Here is an 18,314-nt window from a genome sequence, read left to right as displayed (position 1 = left end):
GGTGACCTTCAAATGGGGAACTTACTGTAATAAAGAACTTGCTGCAATAAAGTCTGCATGAAACAGTAGCTCTGTGAGGTTTGAACTGCTCCTGTGCAGATCACTGGGGATATTTAACTCTGAAGCCTAATGGTGAATATTTTGGTCTGAGCACTATTAATCCAAACTTCACAAGTAGGGTGCCAATCAGGCTTTTGTCATGGTAAGCAGAACGGAGAAGAAAGAAAGAAAAAAAGAAAGAAAGGATTATGAAGTTGTCTTCAGTATACAGTGAGTGGTGTCCTGTTTTGGCACCCTAAGCAAGCAGAATTTGGGGGAATGCCATTACTATTTTTATGCCAGGTCACCCCCTAGCCATATACCTTTATGGCTTTTGACTTACACTGATGTGACTCTGCTCTGGTAGCCAGAGACAGGTGTTGGATTTGGAATGGAACAAGAGGGAAAAATAGAAAGTAGCAAAACTCCAGGTGGCTGGAGACCAAATTTCTAAGCATGAAGTATTACATTTGCATTGTAGATCCAGAAGAAAGAAAATGTGCTCTCTTTACGTAGCCATTTCTCTGTGGAGTTTAGTCAATTCTTGATTTATCTTTTCTTTGTGAGTAGCAATTAATAGGGCTAAGGCATCATCCATAGTGTAGGCTGATGCTTTCTCAAGCCTACAAATGCAAAATTATTCTTTATGATTTCTTAGCTGAACTTGCAATGAGGCACTAGTGGCATAAGGAGGAAAGCACCTAAACCGACTGGACTTTTTCTTTATCTGTGAAGAAGTCACTGATCCCTCCCTTTTGGGAAGACATTTAAACAGAAAATCAAACAAACATACCAAACATCGAAAGAAACTTCTCTTCTCCTGCCAAAAACAAGATTAAATAGTGTCTTGCATTTAAAATGGAAATGGGAAAATCAGTCGGCCAAAAAGCATAAGCACACATTTCCCAAACCAGTATATTTAATACATTTTTATTGGTGATGAGGAACTGAAATTTCTATTTTTAATGGACATTTTCTAGACATTGATGGGCATTGCTAGTGAAAGCAGAACAGGTAGGGAAATACTGGTTAGTACAGAAATGAGATAAGGGAATGATGGAGTTTTTTCCTTCATAATAAGAAACATATGAATTGAAATCATTACTAAAATAAAAGCACCTAAAATAAATCCTTTGTACACTGTCTAACTTTTACAAAGACCAGTGCCTATGTCCACCCTCAGTAAACACCAGAAGCCAGTAGATAGCAGAGATGGGTAAACCTCACAAGGCTTGGAGGTTTGTTTGAAATCATGAAAATAGTTTATGTATCTCCCTCCATTCCCAAACACTATAAATAAAGATTTGTGGGGAGAAACAGGCTTGGATAAATGAGGAAACAATTAGAGCCGCATGAGTAACTGATTTCTTGATTCATTGGCAATTTTTCAAAAAGGCATGGAAAAAATCATTTCAGGTCAGCTCAAAAATTAACATTTTCAAAATGTTTGGCAAATGAAAAAGTAGAAAAAATCATTTCATGGTCAAACAAAACTTTTTTTTCAATAATACCAAAATGTTTTATTTGAATTTTGACCATTTTTTGACATTTGACATTTTCAAACTGAAAAATAGGCATTTTGTTTAGAAAAGGTCAGAACAAAACTTTTTGTTAAATAATTCACAAAATGTTTTCATGTTGCCAAATCTGCATTTCTTGGCAAAAAAAGTTTTGGCCAAAAATTTTGCCTAGCTCTAGGAACAATGCACAGTAGGAATTACCATTGAGGAGGTAACCAAAAATAGTTTCTAATTACAATATATTGATACATAGGTAAAAATGTGTTTCTATATTATGAGGCATATTTGTGTGTAGTATGTACTCAATTACATGTGATTACATAGTCTATATTTGTAAAGTACTTTGCCCACAAAACATGAGATATAAATACTAACTATTTAATATTTAGCAGAGGTATTAATAATGCTTTGTACTTATTTATGTATTTTATTTCAAATTAAATAACAACCAAAGTAGATGCTTATCCAAAGTTGTAGATGCTCTCACATACCATTAATAGCACAATTGAATCTCAGCAGCATTAGAATGATCAATTCAAAGGAACTCAGCCAGCTGTGTACAAAAACTTTTTTTTCTGCTCCTTCATTTTTCTGGTAAGAAAGAACCATTCTATGTTGTTGTGGTTATTGTTAATTAGTGGATAGAAAGATGGTTAAGATTTTTTCACAAAATAATTTGTCTCTTAAAAATCATTTAATTTGAGAGATTCAAAAAGCATTTCTCATTTACTTGATTTTTGTGCGTGTGTGGAAAAAACAACTGTATGGCCTTTGGCTGACGCTGATGTGACTATGCTCTGTAAGCCAGAGACAAGTGTTGGATTTGGAATGGGACAAGAGGGGTAAAAAAGAAAGCAGCAAAACCAAAGAGGTGGGCAAACTGGCCAATTCTTAAGTGAAATTGTTTTCAAAGTAAGAACATGACATTTTGTGATTTTTAACATTTTCACACTTAAAGCTTTTGGTGAAACTTTTTTGCCAAATGCAAAATTAAGGAGGCTTACTAACCAGGTCCAACAGCACCACAGATAACACTGTATAAAAAGTCTTTAATTACACACAATCACAATTAATATCTTTAGTGTCATCTTCTCCCCCTCCAATGCTCTCATAGGGGTATCCATCTCATGGACTATACACGCTATGAAATAGTCTGTCTTACTTCCTGTCTACTATTTGCATGTATGCATAGTATAATTGGAAACACCGTTAATACTTCACCAATAGCTTAACAATATGTTATTACAGAATTTTTTTGGCACAGCTTTAGGACATTGTGGTATCTGTTTAGGAAAGGTGGTACACAATATAAAATATTGTATAAGGTGACATGGGCAAAGCCATGCATGGACTCTGTTCCTCTGTAAGGAAATGAACCAGTGTTGTTAGTACTGTATGCAGTGAAGTCAACAGTAAAGCTACCATTGACTTTAATGGTTCAGGATTAGGGCCTTAATGCATGGGGAAGTGTGCTCTGAAAAAGAGCGGGAAGTGGTATGCAATTATCCACTATAGAAGCTGTTACTGGGATATACGAGAATAACATGTCTTATGGTCCTTGATGATGATTGGAATGTCCCTACTACTTGACAGTTGTTTGAGACATTGTAATCACTGGCTTCTCAAAGGTTTCTGTAACAAGAGGAGTCTCTGCAGTTTCTCCCCTGGCATATAACCAGTAAAAAGGATGGCATTCTGCCTGAGGAAAAGGAATGAGATATTCTCTGAAAACAAAATGTTCTCCTACTGCCATTTATGTGGATAAAATAGACTTTTAATGTAAAATAACATACAATGAAGAAAAACATATAAAGGATAAAAGAGGTTTAACATTGACCACATTATAAAGTGTCTATTCCCTGATCCAGGTAACTGGGGGTGTGGAGGGTGTCCTCATATGAAGAACTGGCTAGCATACTGGGGCTCCTCCATGGAGAACTGAGGTTGGTCCCTGTTGGTCAACGCTGATACTTCTGACAGCTGCTCAGACATATTCTGTGGTGAGACAGTGTGATTCTAGGGCTGACAGTTAGTATCATGGGTATTGATGTAACTATAGTTTCACCAAAAAAAGAAAAAAAGTGAATAAGCCAAACTGTTTTCCACATTTGTCATTGGTTGTCTTTGGATTTGTTTTGAATGTTGGGTGAAAATTCAGGTCATGTCTTATTTTATCCATTACCTCCACATGTCCTTTTCTTTATAGACTCTACCCTTGTTAGGGCAAGCACTGTGTCTAACTCTCTTTGGAAAATGCCAAGGACACTTTTGATGCTATCACAACATGAGGCTGAAATTTTTACAGGGGCTTAAGGAAGTTAGCCACCCATCTTCTATTGACTTTCAGTGAGGGTTGGGTGCCTAACTGACTTACACCTCTTTGAAATCCCAACCTAAATTATCTTTTGTTATGGTTTTATTTATACAATTGTGCAACTCTTCAGGGAGCCAGTTACCTTTTACTTTTGTCAACTTCTGTAGATACTGGAATATAAATGTTTCTGCTATTTCAAGGCAGCCAAACACACCAAAGGGATCACAGCAAAATCTGTTCTCGGAACTTTCTGTCAAAGTTTAAAGACCCGTTCTTAGGGGTAAGGGAGTCAATGAAGCAAGTGAAAGAAATTTTCTAAAATCTTTTTTACATTTTTCTATTAAATTAGTACTGGCGAAAGGTGCAATGTGTGTGTTTAACCTCCAGGAAGAAGTGGACAAGGCCATTTAAACAGACTGTGCCTAGCGGGTCAGCCAGGTCCATCCCTTTGTTGAAAGGTACCAAATTGACAGGCCTGGAGAGTGAAGACCCGTATTTATCCACCAAACAGGATATCCCTCACCTCTGAACTACAGGAAAGAGGCTAGATAACTAGATGTGAGAGGACCAGTGATGATCTAATGGAGTGATCTGATTTGAAGGGGGAAAAAATAAGGTTAATATTACTGAGGCATTGCTTTCACAGAGCACTGGTTTTTATGATGAAATTTAGGAACTTGCATTGCTGTCTCATCCAGGGGTGCTGAAACCATTTGTATAGTAGGGGTGCTGAGAGCCATTGAACCAAGCTGTAAACCCTGTCTGTAATGGAAACCACTTCAAGCCAGGGGGTGTGGCAGCACCCCTAGTTCCAGCACCTATGGTCTCATCGAAACCTCTCTAGTTCCCTTGGTGTGAGACCACGGCCGGAATGTAGGCTGTCAGTCAATCTTATTTAAGTATGGGTAGTGGTCCAAACTAGAAACTTTTCAAGGACTTCTTTTTTAACTGAACTTTCTTCATCTAATATTGACTGTTGATTATTATCAGTTCTCTAGTTCAGAGCTGGACTAACCTGGAAATTAAATCAAAAATAACTTTTGCAGCCAAATAAGCTTATCTTCATGTGTCAGGTGAAATCAGAAGTTTTGTTTGGCTAGAGGTTTAATGGTGTTTCTGCCCTTTCAGCTCTGATTCCCAAACAGCTTTACAGAGCACCTAATTTTCTGCAATAAATAGGTCAAAGGGATGAACAAAACGTATTCTGCGGGCATTGAAAGGTTTCCATAAGAATTCTAGTTGAACATTCCTGTGAGTGACCTGGGTACTAAATACTGTATCCCTGACAAAGGTCCCTAACTCTAATTCTAATTTATTGCTCAGTTTATATCCCTCTTATTTTATGTCAGTCCTCAACCTGTTCTTAGCTTTGACATCTCAAAACTGCTTTGCCAGGCTGTAGAGATTACAGAACTGGCCACATTTCTAGACATTGGAAACAGCAGTGAATCACAGATGGGAGAGGATAAAAACAATAGATACATGAAAGCAAACTGGTAGAGGATGTAGAGTGAGCGTGTGTGTTTATCATGCCCACAAACTAATCTCAGCAGCTGAGCTGGTGTTAGTTATGTGAGGGGGAAAAATTCCCTAGCTAGCCTCGGAGAAAATGAAAGACTGAAATAATGATAGTATATCTATGCCAGCTTCCCAGACTGGCACTCTTCTTTGCTGCGAGGTATAGTTTCTTGGCAAAACAGTCACAAGAACTATATGGAAAGAGAATTGGAAGCAGATTTATATATTTATCTGCAAGGAATGATTTCTACAACATAAAAAGGACATTTGAAAATACAAGGCTCTAGTTCCTGATTTTCAGTAATGCTAAGTCCAGTGGCAGCTGCAGATGCTCAGCGACTTTGAGCATCGGACCGTAAATTAGGCCCTGATTCAGCCGTCTATCCCTATTCATTTAAGCGCTTGCTTAACTCTTGAGTATATACTTAAGTCAGTTAAAGTTCAGCATATGCTTAAGTGTTCTCTTGAATAGTGATGAATTTAATTTGAAAAAAGGGATTTGAATTTGATTAAATTTGCTAAAAACTTGAAACAATAATCCCCCTCCCCAAAAAAATCTGCCCTCCTCTCCCCACAACCAACAAACTAAAAAAATCTGTTTTAAAAAAACTCCAAGCCTTTCAACTGAGAATCTGTCACTTTAGAGCACATTAACAAGGAAGAAAAGTTCCTGGACCGCTGGCTGTCAGTCATAACTGAATACCTTGTAAGTAGCTTAGTATCAAAAGGATAGATAAGAAATTAAACATCCTACCCACCTGGGCACTCAGAAATTATCACCAAAACACCCAACGTTAATCAGGTTGCTTAAATTTAGTACATGGAAAAATGTTGCTCGGGGCTTACTACGTAAGAGACAGACAAAAAAAATAAGGGTTACTTTATCCATTGTTATGACTAATAATAATTTATGTTGAAATTTACTTTGCTCATCCTGTATAGTATTCAATGTAGTATATATGAAAAATCACTCCTATGAAGAACTTCCTCTCTTAAGAGACAGCCCACATGCATCCCCAAATATATGGAATGCTCATGTCAGGATTTGGCAGGTCTGAAAAATAAGTTTGGTCTCAACTCAGGACTAGCAGCCAAAATTTTCTAAATTCTAATCCAGGCTCTGACAATGTGTCCCTTTGTGAATTTGGGCAGATCTCAGCTTGTCTGTTTCAGATTTCCCATCTGTCAAATGAGGATAATGAAGTTTGTGGATAGAAAATACTAAGTATTACTATTACGTGCACTAACTTCCATTTGTGGGTAGTAGGTTTAGAAATTAGCCTGAACTTTTCTACCCAAACAGAACCAGCTCTAAACTTTGCACATACACAGGTATATAAAATCTTGACTGTGGTGACAGCAGCAGAATGGGACCTTTTGTTGCCATTCAGAAATGGTTTCCTACTGTAGCATCAGAACACACCAGCCCCTGGGGACAACTGATTCTTTTGCCTCCAAGCTCCGATATGCATTAACTGTCAGAAATTTCTCAGATCTTATGCTAGCTAATGTATAGTGTTATTCAGACTGCCAGCTTGTACTGTACTCTGTGGAACAGTTGATCTTAAGAGAGTCATTTTTCCCCTCATTTTCTGACTTGCTTTGTTACATCTGCGTTGATTTATTTTACACTATTTGACACTCAAAGATTTTAGAAAACTGACCATGTCCCAGAAACTTTAAATTAAGGAACTGACTACGGCAAGCCCAGGAAACAAACAAAGACATACAACACAAAACCCCTTTTCTCTTTTAGGCTGCCTAAAAGACAAGTGAAGGGGAAGGCACCTATACTCTGTGCAGCCTACACTGAAAAACGCACCATGTTTTCAAAAGATTAGGAGAGAAGATGCCTTCCTTTCCCTTTTTCTCTGGCTTCAGATATAGTAAGATTTATTGGCCAAGATTCTCATAAGTGACTAGTGATTTGGGGTAGAGCTGGTTGAAAACTCTCCAATGGAACAGTTGTCTTTTAGAAAATGCTGATTTGACTAAATTGAACCATTTTGGAAAAACGTATTGATTTTGTCAAAGTTTGACAAAAAATATTATTGAAACGTTTAGTTTTGATAAGGTCAAAGTGTCATTTTAATAAGATTAAGCACCTCACTTACACTTTTATAGAATATCATTTATGCTATAATGTCTTGTATTATAAATGATATTATAAAAGGCACAGCTTTGATAAGGTTCTTTCGATATTTATGAAACAATTTTTTTTTTGGGGGGGGGGGGGAATTTCCTGCAAAACAAAATTAACTTTTTGTTACAATTTGAGAAAAAAGTAAATTTCTAAAGGTCAGAATTTCCTGCACAATGGAAATTCCAAATTTGACCAGTTCTAATTTTTGGGTATCCAGCTGGAGACTATAAGGAACCATTATGATCATCTGGTTTGACGTCCTGTAAACACAGGCCAGAGAACTTCCTCAAAATAATTCCTTATGAATTAACACCTATCTTTTAGAAAAAAAACATACAATTGTGATTTTAAAATTTCTGGTGAGAATTGACCTTGACCCTTGATAAATTGTTCCGATGATTAATTACACCCATTGTTGAAAACATATACTTTATTTCCAGTCTGAATTTGTCTAGCTTCCTCTTCCAGCCATTGGATAGTTATACCCTTTTCTGCTACACTGACTAGCCCATTACTAAATATTTGTTCCCCATGTAGCTACTTATAGACTATGATCAAGCCACCCCTTAACCTTCTCTTTGTTAAGCTAAATATATTGTTTGAGCCAGCCTATACAATTTCTACCTCACTTTATAGAATTCTATAAGGATGGGTGGGTGGGCAGATGGATATGAGCAGGGGAACCATAGAAAGAGCAGTGTTCTTAAATTGTATAGGTTTTTTAAAATAATTTCTGTACACCCCTATTTATTTCCGTGGTAATCTCTGGGTTCCAATCCCTGTTAAATTCTAGAAGACTTTTGCATAAAATAAGCATACAGTTATTTATATATCTGTGATGTGATATATTGTGTTACTTAAATGTAAAACAGGAGAGTGGCTTCCATTCATCACCAAGGTCCCCTATTTCAGTGGGGTTGGGCAGGTCAACATGTTATGGACCTCGATTTGCGACATGGGTTGGGATTCTCCAGTTACAATGCTGACATGCAGTTCTTCTCCCACCTGTGCAATGGCAAGATCCAATTTTCAACACTCCATTTCAAGCCACATGTGTAAACAACAAAAGCTTTTGGAAACCAGTACAACCAGAAAGGTTGACTTCCACAAATTGGCAAGACTGTGCTGGTGGTGATCTTTTGCTAATAGAGAAGTTAATGCATGCTGACAATGTTGGATATGTTGTCAACATGCATTAACTTCCCCACTAGCATGAGATCACATCACCATATTCTTGCCAATTTGTGGACATCAACCCTTCTGGTTGTACTTGTTTCGAAAGGCTTTTCTTGATTGTGTGTGTGGCACAAAATGGTGTAGTATCAACAGCAGGGAATAAGTTGCTTCTTGTACCCCCTTCTAACAATAAAGAGGCATGGTAAATTTTTTATTAAACTTGCTCATGCTGTCAGTTTTTGGAGATTGTGCGTGTTTGTGGTGACACACCCATACATAGGCTGTTGGGTCACATAACTGGATAAACATTTCACATTTGTAAATTGTCTCTTTTTTTGTTGCTGTCAGATTTGGAAAAGAGAGTCTTTGGCCATAAAAAATTTTCAGACTTTTGCTACAAGTGATTACAGCAAGAACTTTGTTTTGCTTTGCCAAATTGGGAATTTTAATGATATTCCCAATTTACATTATATTTTATTTATTTTTTTGGTAACATTTTACCCATTCTCCCCCCACCCCCACCCCCAGCTTCACACTGAAAGAATTTTTAGATTCTCATCTGCTGTAAATTGTCATAGCTTCATTGATGTCAGTAGCGTTATGACAATTTATACCAGCTGAAGATCTGCACCTGGACTTTTGCCCAGTTCTTGTGGCATTCTGGGGTATTCAAGACTTTTATTCCGTCAGCGTTTTCATGAATTGAATGCAAGTGGCTAACATGTTCTGATAAAGCTTCCACTTGCTCATCATTCTCAAAGCCTCAAGCAACAATCAGTGTGTACTCATGTGGCAAAGGCTTGGCCTTTTCTATCAATTCTCTTGACAAGAATATTGTCAAGTCTCATTTGTTCTTTTCTTAGCTGATGAACTTATTTCAGGAGGCTGGTAGTTTATACCTCACATCTGTCTGTGATGAGGCATATCAGCCTTGAGGCACCATATCTTTTCTGTCTTCTCCCAGCCTGTCTACATTGTGGGAGATGTTCATCAGTGACCAGGTTAGGTCACGTATACAGAGCAGGCTGGTGAGGTGACTGAAAATTACTAGTAGCCGCAGTCATTCAAATATCACCAACTGCTTGGACAACACTTGGCTTTTCAGTGGCATGACCAAGCACAGTTCTGCCTATCAAAACACAGCTTGGCTGATCAGGAGACTGCATGTCACTCTGTGTACTGGATGTTCAGCATTTGTGTTTGTCCAAAGGTCTGAAATGCCCATGTAGAGTGGCAAATGTGAACTGAATACAGAGCCAACATGGATGAGTTCCTGCCAAATATTTCCCATGCCTACTAATAGAATTAAAAGACTAACCAAGTTCTTTCTCATCACAGTTCACAACCACCTTCTATTCTCCTTCTGCAACAGTGGTTTTGTATATGATAACTGCAGGATCCTTTTCTTCCTATGAAGATGACAGAAAATTATAGATTTTAGGTAAGAGCTAGTCAGCATTAAAACCTAGGCAATGTTTGAGGACAAGAATCTTTTCCTTTAGATGTAAATTGGATAGGATTTTTTTAAAATTGTACAAAGCTGTTAAACTGTTAAGTGCACTCATAATTAACCTGAGTGATTCTGTGACTGGTTCATTTCGTTTTTTGCATTGCTTTAAATTTTGGGGAAGTTTCCTTTTAGAAGTTTGAAAGTAAATTTTTTGTTCCTGAGAAATTTTGCCCTGTGATGGGCAAACACATTTTGCTATGGTTTTAGTGCTTTAGGGGCTACCTGACTCCCTTCTTTTCACAATGTAATGCTTCTCAGAGAACACCCAGACATGCCTAGAAACTTCATTCTTTATTTTCATTTAATAAAATAGAACACTTCCTGTTGCACTCCCTCTGTCTTTTCTATGTAGTTTGTAAGCTCCTTGAGGGTAGGCACTATTACTATGTGATTGTATACCCCAATGATGACCTGATCTACATTGGGGGTTTCTAAACACTACTAAAATATAAATTATAATAAATTAATAACAATCATCTTTCCCTCCTGCTATTTCCATCACGTTGTGCTTTGCAATCATGTTTTGTATCTTGTCTTATTTTACCCTGTAAGATCTTTGGGGAAGAGACAATGGGTAAAGTGCTGGCCCCACTGAAGTCAATACGAGTTTTGCCGTTGACTTCAAAGGGCCAGAATTTAAGCACTTTTAAGCACTTTTAGGTGCTTCAAATACTTATTTTTGAAAAACGTCCATATGACTGAGTTTAATTTCGAGAAGCAGATGTCAACTCTCTCTATTTCTGTCTGCATCCTTCCTAAAATGTCTAAATCAACGGTGCTTAGTCCACATTTCAGTCTATAATTTCTACCCACAAACTTAACAATAGTGTCTGCTTTATGTGGTCCTACTTAGTGAATGCCTTGATAGGTTAGTTTTGAAAGAAAAGTGTGAATTAGGTCAAATCCTGCACTCCGTTACCAAGGTAGAACTCCCACTGAAGCCAGTAGGTGTTACATCTAGTTTAATAGTTGGCCCATTATCTCTAACTTTTGTCAGGTATAGTAATGCATAGTTAGTCACAGATATGCAGTTTCATGTATATGAATCTTGACGTCCCCGCATGGATTTCTATATTGTTGGAGGTTATTCTCATTTGAAATGGTGGAAAAAAGATCACTTGGTCTGTTTTATATCCTAGTCTAGCAGATGACCATTCTCTCCCATCAGTTTATTAAGGGTATGTTCCTGACCCCATTGAAGTTAATAGGACACTCCATTGATGTCAGCAGGGTGGGATTGGATCCTGAATCTACAAAATGGTCAATTTGGCATTCTTCTTTCAAGTTACAGTGATGCTTTCTCTGTTGAAGACTGTTTTGCTTTTTAGTTGTTCTATATTGAATTTGGGGAGGTCATCTTTCCTCTCCACGAAATGCCCATTCATATAATTTGGGGCCCTTGAGTAGAACAAATAGACCAGCTAACACAAAATGGCTCTCACTCACCATGGATATCTGCCTTATCCAGTGTTCACTGTATATCACCATTTTTGTTTGTCAGCTCATACCACCATAAAAGGATATAAAGGGAAACATTTTAGGTACAGATGGTTTTTCTCAGCTTAACAGTTTCTAAGTATACTATTTTAAAAAATCACGATGCAGAAGAGTGGCTTGGGTTAATGGGCTGTAGCTGCTGGACTATCCCAGCATTCCTCACAATCCCATTTTCACCTTGACTGCACACCTGTTTCTCTGGTATGGTAAAACCCCTCGGTTCAGTTGTGAAATGCTCATATTTTTAAAGCTGGGCTCCTTGTTTCTTTCTGCAGGATTTTCTCTCTCTGGGTTCCCCCCCTCCCCCGCCTCTTCTGTCAGTAGCATTGTTACATAATTCCTTTGGCCTCCCTTTAGGTACATACCTGGATCTGTAAATAAACTCAGGTGACCTGACTGTAAATGGTAGGCAATGTAGAACAGTGGCTTATTAGACCTTATGATAGTGTCCCTTATGGCCTTTATTGGAAGCCAATGCACAGCCACTTCTGTCTATCTTAGGTACTTATATGACCTCCATTACTGTAGTATCTCAGGACCCCATAATCTTTAATATAGTCACCCTCATAATGCCCCTATGAAGTAGGGAAGTGTTGTTATCCCCATTTTACAGTGGCGGAGACTAAGGCCCAGCTCCACAAAGGAATTTATGCACTGTGAAGCTCAGTCAGAGAGCACAGCCTTGTGGTTAAGGCACTGAACTGAGGCTCAGGATGTCTGGGTTCAGTCTGTGGCTCTCCCAAAGACCTTCTGCGTGATGCTGGGCAAATGACTTAATCTCTGCCTGCCTTAGTCCCCCATCCGTAAAATGGAGATAATAATCTGTTTTATCATTTCTACTTAGAATGTAAACTCCCCAAGGCAGGAATGGTTTCTCACTGTATGTGTATAGTGCCCACTCCAGCAGGCCCTGAACTCGGTTGTGACCTTGAGGTATTGCTAAAATAATAAAGAATGCCACTAATGTTTCCAGTGGGGAGTTCTGCTTCAAAATCAATGGTGAAATATGCCCTATAGTCCTGCATCCAAAAGTCAGTCTCACCCTATTAAGTACTTTGTGTGTGTCATGTCGTGTTCAGATACTGAGTGTACAGCCCACATGGATTCTGGAGTAACAAAAGTGTAGAGTAACCTGCTTACTAGCTGATACATTCTCAGTCCTTTTCTGCTGGTTTTTATTATCGTTACTATTATTTTTTATTGCTTGCTGGTTACACTCCATCATCCCAGGTAAATGTAAATGATGGGCTCTGCACTGGCTCTCAGCTGATTTGCTGGACTGCTGTTGCTACAAACACCTGTTTCATCCTCTGAAGAATCCTTCATCTCTGAAAACAGGGAGATTGAAATCGCCTAATGGAGGGGGGGGGGGGGGAAGAAAACCTTGTGAAAACTGGCCTTAGCAATTCAGACCAGTTAATTAGGGGTTTAGTTTCTTCTCGGTGTGTATCCTGGGTAACTCCTAGCAATGTTAATTAGAGTTGTGAACAACATCAAAGGGAGGACAAGCAAACTAAATGTGGTGATTTTATTTTTATAAAGTTCTCTCCACTGCAGTGACTGAGCCCAGACTGCTATATCAGAGAATTCAGTTTCCTTAAGATCTTGGACTGGGTTTGCAAATAACACATGTAGAGGTGAAATGAGGCAAAACTGTAAGTTCTCCAAGTGGACAAAGAAAAATGACCTAAGGAGAATTGGATTGTTTACTTTATGCAAAATGGACACCCATGATAGAAACAAAACTAAGTGTGAACATCCAATGGCACTTAATTTCCTAAAGGAAGGGTAGGCTTGCTAGCACTACTAAAATTATTATGACATGAGGAATTTAGGCATGTTGTATCTAAATATGCATTAGTGACTCTCTTCTCCAGTGACACAGTGGCATATAAATTATGTAGTAAAACTGTTTTCAGGCATACAAGCAAGGGACTATTCAATAGCTAAATAAGAAGAAAAGTTGTAAGTTTTAACATGCATTTTGTTAACTTCAGCACAGATTTGGCTTCCAAAGCTACTCATGGAAGAACATTAAAACAACATATGGCACGCCAATACCTACTAATGGTCAGAATCAAGGCAATTTTGCTTCACTGGTGAAAGATGAGGTGTTTTGGGGTTGTAGGTGAGGGAAGGTGGGCTTGCTGACTCAAGGGGAGAGAGAAATCAAGGTTGGGGCAGGTCTACACTTAAAATGCTGCACCATCACAGCTGCACTGTTGTATCACATTAATGAAGAAGCTCTAGGATAACGGGGTTGAGCGCTCATGTCGGCATAGTTAATTCACCTCAGTGAGAGGCCGTAGCTACAGCCAGAGAGCTTCTCCTGCTGACATATTGCTGTCAACACCGGCACTGAGGTCACTATAACTCAGGGGTATGGATATTTGCACCCCTGAGTGATGTAGTTCTACCGAAGTAATTCCGAAATGTAGACCTGCCCACAGAGTGACACATTCATTGTGGAGTAGGGGTTGATTATATGGTTCCTGTGTGGGGAAGTTGGGCTGTGTGTGTGGGGCAAAGTACATCTGGGATATTTGTTACTCAGTGATGTAGCTACAGCAACTGCAAACCTTGATGGCCTATAAGAAGAAAGATTCATAGAATAACAGAGTTGGAAGGGACCTCTGGAGGCCATCTAGTCCAACCCCCTGCCCAGAGCAGGACCGATCCCAACTAAATCATCCCAGCCAGGGCTTTGTCAAGCCTGATCTTAAAAACTTCTAAGGAAGGGGATTCCACCACCTCACTAGGTAACGCATTCCAGTGTTTCACCACACTCCTAGTGAAAAAGTTTTTCCTAATATCCAACCAAAATCTCCCCCACTGCAACTTGAGACCATTACTCCTTGTCCTGTCATCTGCTATCACTGAGAATAGTCTAGATCCATCCTCTTTGGTTCCACCTCTCAGGTAGTTGAAAGCAGCTATCAAATCCCCCCTCATTCTTCTCTTCCGTAGACTAAACAATCCCAGTTCCCTCAGCCTCTCCTCATAAGTCAGGTGTTCCAGACCCCTAATCATTTTTGTTGCCCTTCGCTGGACTCTCTCCAATTTCTCCACATCCTTCTTGTAGTGTGGGACCCAAAACTGGACATAGTACTCCAGATGAGGCCTCACCAGTGTCGAATAGAGGGGAACGATCACGTCCCCCAATCTGCTGGCAATGCCCCCACTTATACACCCCAAAATGCCATTGGCCTTCTTGGCAACAAGGGCACACTGTTGACTCATATCCAGCTTCTCGTCCACTGTCACCCCTAGGTCCTTCTCTGCAGAACTGCTGCCTAGCCATTCGGTCCCTAGTCTGTAGCGGTGCATTGGATTCTTTCGTCCTAAGTGCAGGACTCTGCACTTGTCCTTGTTCATAGAATCATAGAATATCAGGGTTGGAAGGGACCCCAGAAGGTCATCTAGTCCAACCCCCTGCTCGAAGCAGGACCAATTCCCAGTTAAATCATCCCAGCCAGGGCTTTGTCAAGCCTGACCTTAAAAACCTCTAAGGAAGGAGATTCTACAACCTCCCTAGGTAACGCATTCCAGTGTTTCACCACCCTCAGAGTGAAAAAGTTTTTCCTAATATCCAATCTAAACCTCCCCCACTGCAACTTGAGACCATTACTCCTCGTTCTGTCATCTGCTACCATTGAGAACAGTCTAGAGCCATCCTCTTTGGAACCCCCTTTCAGGTAGTTGAAAGCAGCTATCAAATCCCCCCTCATTCTTCTCTTCTGCAGGCTAAACAATCCCAGCTCCCTCAGCCTCTCCTCATAAGTCATGTGTTCTAGACCCCTAATCATTTTTGTTGCCCTTCGCTGGACTCTCTCCAATTTATCCACATCCTTCTTGTAGTGTGGGGCCCAAAACTGGACACAGTACTCCAGATGAGGCCTCACCAATGTCGAATAGAGGGGGACGATCACGTCCCTCGATCTGCTCGCTATGCCCCTACTTATACATCCCAAAATGCCATTGGCCTTCTTGGCAACAAGGGCACACTGCTGACTCATATCCAGCTTCTCATCCACTGTCACCCCTAGGTCCTTTTCCGCAGAACTGCTGCCTAGCCATTCGGCCCCTAGTCTGTAGCTGTGCATTGGGTTCTTCCGTCCTAAGTGCAGGACCCTGCACTTATCCTTATTGAACCTCATCAGATTTCTTTTGGCCCAATCCTCCAATTTGTCTAGGTCCTTCTGTATCCTATCCCTCCCCTCCAGCGTATCTACCACTCCTCCCAGTTTAGTATCATCCGCAAATTTGCTGAGAGTGCAATCTACACCATCATCCAGATCATTTATGAAGATATTGAACAAAACCGGCCCCAGGACCGACCCCTGGGGCACTCCACTTGACACCGGCTGCCAACTAGACATGGAGCCATTGATCACTACCCGTTGAGCCCGACAATCTAGCCAGCTTTCTACCCACCTTATAGTGCATTCATCCAGCCCATACTTCTTTAACTTGCTGACAAGAATACTGTGGGAGACTGTGTCAAAAGCTTTGCTAAAGTCAAGAAACAATACATCCACTGCTTTCCCTTCATCCACAGAACCAGTAATCTCATCATAAAAGGCGATTAGATTAGTCAGGCATGACCTTCCCTTGGTGAATCCATGCTGGCTGTTCCTGATCACTTTCCTCTCATCAGATTTCTTTTGGCCCAATCCTCCAATTTGTCTAGGTCCCTCTGTATCCTATCCCTACCCTCCAGCGTATCTACCACTCCTCCCAGTTTAGTGTCATCCGCAAACTTGCTGAGGGTGCAATCCACATCATCCTTCAGATCATTAATGAAGATATTGAACAAAAAGATTCCTGGGAGGTGTGTTCCTGAAGCTCATCCTCTCCCCACACCTGGGGCCTGAGAGTGTAAAGGGGATTTGACGACAGCATTCTTTCTAGTTCAGGAATCCTTAACAAAATTCTGAAGAAGTGGGTGGGGAGTGAGGATCTCCACGTTTATCATCTCCACAGTTACTACCTTGGTCAGGTTTTTATAGCACACCTGTCACTATGGTATCTGAGGACTTTGCAGAGATGCACTATGCAATGTAACTAGCATATGTCACAGTGTCTTCTCTATTCTTCTTCTCTCCCCGGGGAAAACTTTGGTTCTGGATGTTTGGTGGTGGTTATGGAGCATGCTGTGTGCTTCGATTTCTCATGGAAGTGTGCCTTGCATTTAGAACAGAAAGGATCGAGGAGAGCCTTAGTTCCTGAATTCCCCAAACTCAGTCTTGCCACTTAGGGAGCTTTGTCTCCTGCACAATTGAGCTCTTTTTCTGTGACTGACTATGCCAAATGCTGCAAAGTCCAGGAGTGTAAGAATGGATGTCTACCCTTCATCCATTTACAACACAAAATGGTCCATCAGCACAACTAATGCTGTTTCCATACCCTTTCCAGGTCCAAATCTAGATTGCACAGGGTCTAGGATAGGTTTTGGATAGTTAAGCTTGAAAGTAGCTTTTGGCAATAAGCTTGGTGGGGAAAGGAAGTTTAAGGTTGGATGGCAGTTCTGTTTCTCACAACCATGATGCACTTAGCATTTTACCTGAGGCTATCATTTGGAAGCTTCAGATAGTACATAATATAGTCACCTACCTTTTGCGTAGGGCAGGTCGATGTGAGAGCAGAGCACAAAGCACAGGCATTATGTTCTAACTTCCCATCCATTTTCATTTGCAAACCCAGGTTGTAGTGATAATCTGTAAAGACCTAATTGGCCTGGAACATGTTTACCTCTGAGGCCCTCCCTTGCTTTATGCCATGCTGTGGCAGTTCCAATCAGATGAAATGCTCTGAGGGTCTGTTTCCAGGGTTTAACTCCTCAGAGCATGTAGAAGAGAATTCTCAGTGAAGAGTCCATGGCTTTGAGTTACAAGAGCTGAAAGAAAAATGTGATTCATTATAAAGTGTGTTATATTTGTATTGCACAAAACCAGCTTTGATTGAGGAAGAAAAACAATTAAATTTGGCAGAGGAAACTAGTCCATAAGGTGATTCAATAAAGTAAAGTGCTTTAATGAAAAACATTTACACAGCGCTAAGAAACCGTGTTAAAAACCTGTCTGCTTGCCATTCAAACTATATATTTTGAGGGTTTTTTTTCTTTTATAACTAGGGACAACAGGCTTCTTTATTATTCAGGATGAATAAACATTAGTGTCTGGAGCTCTGGTTTAGATAAATATCCTAAAGTCCAGATGCATTTCTGAGCCTTCTCTATTACTATCCAGACCTCTTTGGTTTGCACAAACGGGATGGAAAACTCAGGAGAAAAAAAAGTTTTACCACTGATTGTTGTTATAGGTACAAATTGTTCAGTTAAATAAATGTGCCACAGGGTTTACCTGCATTCAGAAAGAAAAGCAGAGCATGGGCAGGCTTCATTAGCACAGTGCCTCTGATCTTGAGAAGCTTAGAAACACTTGCTGAAATCTAGTGCATCTAATCTTTACAGGAGTGGAGGCACAAAACCTCGCTTGGTTGGCAGCTGCAGCAGCAGCTCTGTGTAACTCTCTCTTCCTCCACCTCTCCTTGCTCAGGGCCCATCTAGACCCCCTTCCATGCCTTGAGCGCCACTGC

This window comes from Eretmochelys imbricata, chromosome 5, assembly GCF_965152235.1.
Source record: "Eretmochelys imbricata isolate rEreImb1 chromosome 5, rEreImb1.hap1, whole genome shotgun sequence".
Lineage (NCBI taxonomy): Eukaryota > Metazoa > Chordata > Testudines > Cheloniidae > Eretmochelys > Eretmochelys imbricata.
The sequence above is the reverse complement of the archived record's forward strand: the minus strand, read 5'-3'. Positions refer to the sequence as shown.